The 8,579-nt window shown below is 36.3% G+C and overlaps 1 long non-coding RNA gene across 1 annotated transcript; it reads left to right on the top strand.

Annotated features, from left to right (window-relative positions):
• The first annotated feature begins 827 nt into the window (after positions 1-827).
• On the top strand, positions 828-4,388 carry LOC145530533 (uncharacterized). The gene is made up of 2 exons (XR_014071873.1): positions 828-936; positions 1,602-4,388. It is a non-coding gene; the product is annotated as an uncharacterized LOC145530533 (long non-coding RNA).
• The last annotated feature ends 4,191 nt before the right edge of the window (positions 4,389-8,579 follow it).

An 8,579-nucleotide genomic window follows, 5' to 3' on the forward strand; every position in this document is an offset into this window, starting at 1 on the left:
TGTGCCTCAGTTGTTTTTCTAAAATCTCATATCATCTTTACTGCCATTACTTTGAAATCTTTCTCTCATAGATTTCATGTCTCCACTTAGTTGTTCTGAGGTTTTATCTTATGGCTTCATCTGGAACCTATTCTTCTGTCATCTCGTTTTGTCTGACTCTGTGTTTGTGGATCCTTTGCTAAGGCTGCAGGATTATAGTTCCTCTTGCTTCTAGTGATTTTGCACCTTGGTGGGTGAGTATGGTCTAAGGAACTTGTGTAGCCTTCTTGGTGGAGGAACTGTGTCTGCCCACTGGTGGTTGGAGATGGGTCTTGTCCATCTGGTGGGCAAGGCTGTATCAATGTGTGTGTTTTGAGGTAGCAGAGGGCTCAGGCAGACTTTAAGCAGTCTGTCTGCTGATGGTGGGGCTGCTTTACAGCCCAGTTTGTTGTTTTGCCTGAAGCATACCAGCACTGGAACCTTCAAGCTGTTGGGTGGGGCCTGGTTTAATTTCAAAATGGTAGCCTCCAGGAAAATTCATTCCAATGAGTACCCCCTAGTGCCTCTGTTGCCAGTATTCTTGTCCCCAAAGTGAGTGATAGCCTCTCCTCACCTTCCCAGGAGACCCTTTAAGGCAAGAAGGTAGGTCTGGCCCAGGCTCCTACGCAATCACTGTTTTTCCCCTGGGTCCTGATGTACACAAAGGCTTCCTCCAAGAGTGAAGTTTCTGTTTCCTCCAGTACTATGGATTTCTTGTGATGAAGCCCCATTAGTCTTCAAATCCAAATGCTCTCAGGGCTCCTCATGATGTCAGAACCTGATGTGAGACTCAGAACTCTCACTTCTATGACATCATTATTTTCCAGTTGGTGACTCACCCACCAGAGGATATGGGATTTGACTGTATTTTGAATGTGCCCCTCCTACAGTGTTATTTTGGCTTCTTTGTTCTTGGAGGTAATATATATATATTTTATATGTTCCAGTCCTTTTTTTTTTCTAATTGATGCAATTAGTTGTGATTTGGATGTTTTCATGAAAGGAGATGAACTCAAGTCCTTCTATTCTGCCATCTTGTGTCCTGCTCCAATATGGTCCTATACTTTTAAACTTAAGAGTGGTGTACAAAGAAATAAACAGCTACTCATTATAATAGTTTTATTTCAAAAGGCATTACTTCTAAGAAACATGTGTTCTTTAACTTTTGTTTAGAGATAATGTTTCTGTTGCTAACAGATTTCAATAGTGTTTGAGTTGTATAAAAAAAAATGTAAGTACAGAAGAGATACTATTTTGCTAATTTCATTTAAACTTTTCAGAAAAGCCTTGAACAAGATTATTAAAAAAAGATCATCCTGATTCCCTCTAAGTATAATAAACTTCCAATAAATTTTATAACCACTGGTGTCATTTATCATATTCAATATAATGTTTTTTGTGATGTAAATATCTTTACAGCATTCAAAGGAACAAAGATGAAGTCCTCATTGACAAATCACAGTAGTGAATCACACTTCATTTTTTTGCACTTGAGAGATTGCAATTTAATTTCACACATGTTACATCATTGGATAAGAAATTTCCTTTTCGGAAACCAAGTCTTTCCTTTATTTCTCTTTCAGATTGATTATATTCTTTTCAGCCAAAGATGGAGAAGCTCTATACAGTCAGCAAAAACAAGACCAGGAGCAGACTGTGGCTCAGATCATGAACTCCTTATTGCCAAATTCAGATTTAATTGAAGAAAGTAGGGAAAACCACTAGACCATTCAGGTATGACCTAAATCAAATCCTTTATGATTATACAGTGGAAGTGACAAATTGATTTAAGGGACTAGATCTGATAGACAGAGTGCCTGATGAACTATGGACGGAGGTTCGTGACATTGTACAGGAGACAGGGATCAAGACCATCCCCATGGAAAAGAAATGCAAAAAAGCAAAATGGCTGTGTGAAGAGGCCTTACAAATAGCTGGGAAAAGAAGAGAAGCAAAAAGCAAAGGAGAAAAGGAAAGATATTCGCATATGAATGCAGTGTACCAAAGAATAGCAAGGAGAGATAAGAAAGCCTTCCTCAGCGATCAATGCAAGGAAAGAGAGGAAAACAACAGAATGGGAAAGACTAGAGATCTCTTCAAGAAAATTAGAGATACCAAGGGAATATTTCATGCAAAGATTGGCTCAATAAAGGACAGAAATGGTATGGACCTAACAGAGGCAGAAGATATTAAGAAGAGGTGGCAAGAATACACAGAAGAACTGTACAAAAAAGATCTTCATGACCCAGATAATCACGATGGTGTGTTCACTCACCTAGAGTCAGACATCCTGGAATGTGAAGTCAAGTGGGCCTTAGAAAGCATCACTATGAACAAAGCTAGTGGAGGTGATGGAATTTCAGTTGAGCTATTTCAAATCCTGAAACATGATGCTGTGAAAATGCTGCACTCGATAGGCCAGCAAATCTGGAAGACTCAGCAGTGGCTGCAGGACTGGAAAAGGTCAGTTTTCATTACAATCCCAAAGAAAGGCAATGCCAAAGAATGCTCAAACTACTGCACAATTGCACTCATCTCCCACGCTAGTAAAGTAATGCTCAAAATTCTCCAAGACAGGCTTTAGCAATACATGAACCGTGAACTTCCAGATGTTCAAGCTGGTTTTAGCAAAGGCAGAGGAACCAGAGATCAAATAGCCAACATCTGCTGGATCATCGAAAAAGAGAGTTCCAGAGAAACATCTATTTCTGCTTTATTGACTATGCCAAAGCCTTTGACTGTGTGGATCACAATAAACTGTGGAAAATTCTGAAAGAGATGGGAATACCAGACCATCTGACCTGTCTCTTGAGAAACCTGCATGCAGGTCAGGAAGCAACAGTTAGAACTCGACATGGAACAGACTGTTTCCAAATAGGAAAAGGAGTGTGTCAAGGCTGTATATTGTCACCCTGCTCATTTAACTTATATGCAGAGTACATCATGAGAAACGCTGGGCTGGAAGAAACACAAGCTGGAATCAAGATTGTCAGGAGAAATATCAATAACCTCAGATATGCAGATGACACCACCCTTATGGCAAAAAGTGAAGAAGAACCAAAGAGCCTCTTGATGAAAGTGAAAGAGGAGAGTAAAAAAGTTGGCTTAAAGCTCAAAGTTCAGAAAACTAAGATCATGGCATCTGGTTCCATCACTCTATGGGAAAGAGATGTGGAAACAGTGCAAACAGTGTCAGACTTTAATTTTTTGGGCTCCGAAATCACTGCTGATGGTGATTGCAGCCATGAAATTAAAAGACGCTTACTCCTTGGAAGGAAGGTTATGACCAACCTAGATAGTATATTTAAAAACAGAGACATTAGTTTGCCAACAAAGGTCCGTCTAGTCGAGGCTATGGTTTTTCCAGTGGTCATGTATGGATGTGAGAGTTGGACGGTGAAGAAAGCTGAGCATCGAAGAATTGATGCTTTTGAACTGTGGTGTAGAAGACTTTTGAGAGTCCCTTGGACTGCAAGGAGATCCAACCAGTCCATCCTAAAGGAGATCTGTCCTGGGTATTCATTGGAAGATCTGATGTTGAAGCTGAAACTCCAATACTTTGGCCACCTCATGCGGAGAGTTGACTCATTGGAAAAGACCCTAATGCTGAGAAGGATTGGGGGCATGAGGAGAAGGGGACGACAGAGGATGAGATGGTTGGATGGCATCACCAACTCGATGGACATGGGTTTGGGTAGACTCCGGGAGTTGGTGATAGACAGCGAGACCTGGCATGCTGCAATTCATAGGGTCACAAATAGTCGGACACGACTGAGCGACTGAACTGAACTGATCTGAACTGAACAAACAAACTACTAATCTTTTTCTCTTTACTAAAAATCAACATTCATTTTCCATACTTTTAAAATATGCTTCTTTTTAGCAGTAACAATAGAATACAATTTAATGACAAGATTTAAGCTACAAAAAAAAAAATTTTTAGTATGTTTGAATGAAATGGAAGTGGACAAATGTCAGTTATTCTATTTCTCAGGTTACTTGCTAGACTCAGTGAAAAAAAGATGAAGAATAAACAGTGATAAACATTTATGATCATATCCAATTTCTGAATACTTAGCAGGATATTTTGTACAAATACTGGAAATACAAAACAATCTTGTGGAAAAAATGAAGACTTTTGCTTTTATAGTCCATTTCTGTTATGAATACAAGCTAGTTACTCAACTATTCTTGCCTATTATTAATAATATTGGCATATTTACTAGAAAGATTGAATGTAAGTTAAGGTATTTGATATCCTTATTATCTGCCCCAGATATTGGGATCAAATCCACACTCAACAACAGAGAATCAAGTTCAGAGTCTTCATTGTAATTAGAAAATACATGGCATGCTTGCCAAAAACCAAAGAGCCTCTGACTATGTTGTGTGTTTTAATAAGTGTTTAATCGCAGGTCTTAAAACCAAAGAGCTTCAAATCCCTTTCATTAATATAAACTTATTGTGGCCTGCAATCTTAGTTTTCTTATTTATATATTCTTAGTTCTTGAATAATACTTGTCATATAGCACTAAGTTGACATGTGTTTTTAGAAATTCTCCTTTGGTGTTTTTATTTTGCATATGCATTTCAATTAGATTTAGTCATTATTACCTAGTAGTCTTGAGACAAGTTTACTTTTCCCAGCCAAGGGCACTAGAAAAGAGGATAGCTATTTATTCTTGAAGGTTAGAAAAGGAGAGATCAACATTAGGAAAATTTTCAAGAGGTTGTATATTAAAAAGCAAAAATTTTAGAGCGAAGCAAGAGAGAGGGAGTGAGAATGAAGTGAGTAGTCCTGAAACAGCAGGAAGACACTGGATTCCTATACTGAAGATGAAGAGTAAAGGATTAAAAAAATGTATAAAATTATGATATGATCTGAATTGTGTCCACCTTGAATTCATATGTTGAAACCCTAACATGCAATATGACTGTATTTAGAGCTAGTGCCCTCATGGGAGTCATTGTAATTAAATGAAGTCCTAAAGGTAGAGCTCTGATTTGAAAGGATTAATTTCCTTTTAGGAAGAGATCCCAGAGACTATCTCTTCAACATATGAGGACACAGTAAGAATTCATTCACCTGGAAGCCTACAAGAAGCTTCTTACCAGAAACCAAACATTCTGGCATACAAATCTTAGACTTCTAGTCTCCAAAAAATAAATTCTGATATTTAAACCACACTTTTATGCTATCTTGTTATGTAAGCTGGAGATGACTAAGACAAAGTGTAAATAAAGCCAGATATTTAAAATTAGACAAATTATATGAATTTGATTATTAATCTAAATGCCTTTCATTAAAGGGATACAGTTAGGGAAATGTAGCAAAGATGGTGGAGTAAGAAGACCCTGAAATCACCTCCTCCCATGGATACATCAAAATTACAACTATTTACACAGCAACTATCTATGAGAAAAAAATAAATACCAGTGAAAAATATTTTCACAACTAAAGACAGAATGAAGATGGGTAGGAGGGGCAGGGTGATAATGTAGTCAGAACCCACAGTGTGTCAGTCACCTACAAATTGAGGAAACTTTACAATTGTAGAGTTCCTCCCTATCAGCATGAGACTTGAGCCCCACATTGAGTTCCCTAGCTTGGAAGTCCTACATGTGAAAGATAAGGCAGTAGATCATGTGGCTTTGATAAACAGAAAGGCTTATATTTAGAGAGCTATAGAAAATAGACACTCTCTCTCTTTTTTTTTCTTTTTTTTAAATTAGTTTATTTATATATTTTTTAACTTTACAATATTGTATTTGTTTTGCCATACATTGACATGAATCCACCATGGGTGTACATATGTTCCCCTTCCAGAACCCCTCTCCCACATATCTATCTCTTAAAGGATGTGCACAAAATCTCACAAACTCACAATTCCAGCACAGAGGCAGTAGTTTGAAAAGAGCTAAGAGTAGAAAGGGATAATAGAGGATGAGATGGCTAATAGCATTACTGACTCAAACAATGATATGAGTTTGGGCAAACTCTGAGAGATAGGGAAGGACATGGAAATCCTGGTGTGCTACAGTTCATGGGGTCACAAAGAGTCAGACACAACTTGGCAACTGAATAGCAACTGAACAACAACAAAAGGTCACATACACTTGCTAATCTTGCAGAGCCTCATGGAGAGTCAGGAAACAACTGTGACTCTATCTGGGGATGGAATTGCTGGTGGTAGCCATTATTTGGAGCTCACTCAACCACTCTATGGCAACTCTGGCTAGTGCCACCTTTTTCACTTATTTTATTGAGAGATAATCAGCATACAACCCTATAAATTATATGGAATAATGATTTGACTTACATCATAAAATGATTATTGCAATAAATTTAGTGATCATTCATAGATACAAAATATAATAAAAATCATATTTTTCTTTATTGATGATAACTCTTAGGATTTTACTCTCTTGACTCATATATCACATACAGGAGTACGTATTATGTTGTACATTACATCTTTAGTACCCATCTTATGAATGGAAGTTTGTAACTCTTGACCACCTTCATCCAATTCTCCCTCTCCCCACTCCTTGACTCTGATCTCTTTTTCTGTGAGCTTGCTTGTGAAGTAAAGTTGACCTGCAACGTTATGTTAGCTTTTGGTGCACAAAAGCAGTTCAGTATTTCTATACATTGTAGAATGATCAAGATAAATCTAGTTATCATCTATCAACATACAAACATGTAATAACTGAACTTATTATTATTGATTACTTTCTCCACAGTGTATATTTCATACCCTTGACTCATTCACTTTGTAACTGGAGAGTTTATAATTATTAATATTCCTCACTTATTTAACTCATCTGCCCACCCAACCTTTTCAGACAACCACCTATTTGTTTTCTATAACTATGATTCTGTTTTTGTCTTATTGTTCATTTAATTTGCTTTTCAAATTTTACATATAAAAGAAATCATGTGATACTGGTCTTGCCCTTGGCCTAGTTTGTGGCAAGGAAATGAAGGATATTGCATAATAATCAAAGGATCAAACAAGAAGGTATAACAATTGTGAAAATATATAAAGTCAACCTAAAAGCACCTAAATACATAAAGCCCAAATATTAAAATACATAAATGGAGAGATTTACAATAACACAATAGTAGGGGACTTTAACACTCCACTTACACCAATGTGTAGACCATTCTGATAAAAAAGGAATGAGGAAACACAATTTAAATGATACCTTAGTCCAAATGGACTTTATATATGCTAAATATATATAAAATAAATAATTAAGAAATTAAAAATAAGTAAAATATAAATATGTAAAATAAATAGGAATAAAAATAAATAAATACTATATATTTCATATATGAAATAAAATATATATTTAATATATATAAACTATATGTAAACATATATTAAATATATCTAGATAAATATTTTTTACAGAGAGAACATTTTATTTTAAAACAAGGCAGAATACACATTCATTGCAAGTAAAACTGGCTTGAAACTCAACATTCAAAAAACTAAAATTATGGTATCCAGTCCCATCACTTCATAGTAAATAAATGGGGAGACAATGGAAAGAGTGACAGACTCTATTTTCTTGGGCTCCAATATCACTGCAGACAGTTCTGCAGCAATGAAATGAAAAGATGCTTGCTCCTTGGAAGAAAAACTATGACAAACCCAAACAGTGTATTAAAAAGCAGAGACATTACTTTGCCTACAAAGGTTCGTATAGTCAAAGCTATGATTATTTCCAGTAGTCATGTAGGGATGGGAGATTTGGAGCATAAAGAAGGCTGAGCACCAAAGAACTGACGCTTTCAAATTGTGGTATTGGAGAAGACTCTTAAGAGTCCCTTGGACTGCAAGGAGATCAAACCAGTCTATCCTAAAGGAAATCAACCCTGAATATTCATTGGAAGGACTGATGCTGAAGCTCCAATATTTTGGCTACCTGATGTGAAGAGCTGACTCATTGGGAAAGACCATGATGGTGGGAAAGATTGAAGGCAGGAGGAGAAGGGGGCAATAGAAGATGAGATGGTTGGATGGCATCAATGGACTTGAATTTGAGCAAGCTCCAGGAGATGGTGAAGGACGGGGAAGTCTGGCATGCTGCAGTCCATGGGGTTGTAAAGAGTTAGACATGACTGTTGTTAATAAAACAACAACAAAATATTATCCAGGATAGCTGTCAAGCTAAGCTACAAAATAAGTTTCAATAGATTTAATATTGAAATTATGTAAAACATCTTTTTCAACCACAAGTTTATAAGACAAGGATGAACACACTTACTACTTTTGTTCAAGATATTATTACAAGTTACACCCACAGTATTTCAGAAAGAAATAAGAAATAAAACAAATCCAAATTGGAAAGGAAGAAGTAAACTTTTCACTATATGTACTATAGTATACATATAAAATTACAGAGATACCTCCAAAAATTATTAGAGCTGTTTAATGAATTTGATAAAGCTTCAGAATACCAAATTTATGTTCAGAAATCTGTTGCATTTCTATATAGTTATAATCTATCAGAAAGAGGTATTATTAAAATAATTTCATTTATAATTGCAT

The sequence above is a fragment of the Giraffa tippelskirchi genome, chromosome 12, assembly GCF_054371585.1.
Source record: "Giraffa tippelskirchi isolate mGirTip1 chromosome 12, T2T-mGirTip1v1.2.pri, whole genome shotgun sequence".
In the NCBI taxonomy this organism is placed as follows: domain Eukaryota; kingdom Metazoa; phylum Chordata; class Mammalia; order Artiodactyla; family Giraffidae; genus Giraffa; species Giraffa tippelskirchi.